Raw genomic sequence first — 334 nt, 5'->3', positions numbered from 1 at the left:
GTCTGGGTGTGCTCTGTGCCTGTGCCCCCCACACGCCACGCACGTCCGTCTGTCACCATGTCCATCACCACCAGGCTCTGCGTGCATCGGTTGTGGCTGTTTAGCAGCTCAACATGCTCTGCACGCACTCGTGCACATCCGTAACTGCGTGTGCAAGCGTGCCTGTCTCTGTCACCCATGCGTGGAGCGTGCCCATGGGTCCCACGTCGTGGGGCAGGATGTACCCCACGTGCCCAGGGCAGAGCTGTGCTGTCGCTGCAGGGTGGCACTGCTGCGGTAGAGCGATCCCCAGCGGGGCCCCGGCAGGGTGGGGCAGGGGCCCACGGCGCGGGGG

This window comes from Apaloderma vittatum, unplaced genomic scaffold, assembly GCF_000703405.1.
Source record: "Apaloderma vittatum isolate BGI_N311 unplaced genomic scaffold, ASM70340v1 scaffold32434, whole genome shotgun sequence".
Taxonomy (NCBI): Eukaryota; Metazoa; Chordata; class Aves; order Trogoniformes; family Trogonidae; genus Apaloderma; species Apaloderma vittatum.
The sequence above is the reverse complement of the archived record's forward strand: the minus strand, read 5'-3'. Positions refer to the sequence as shown.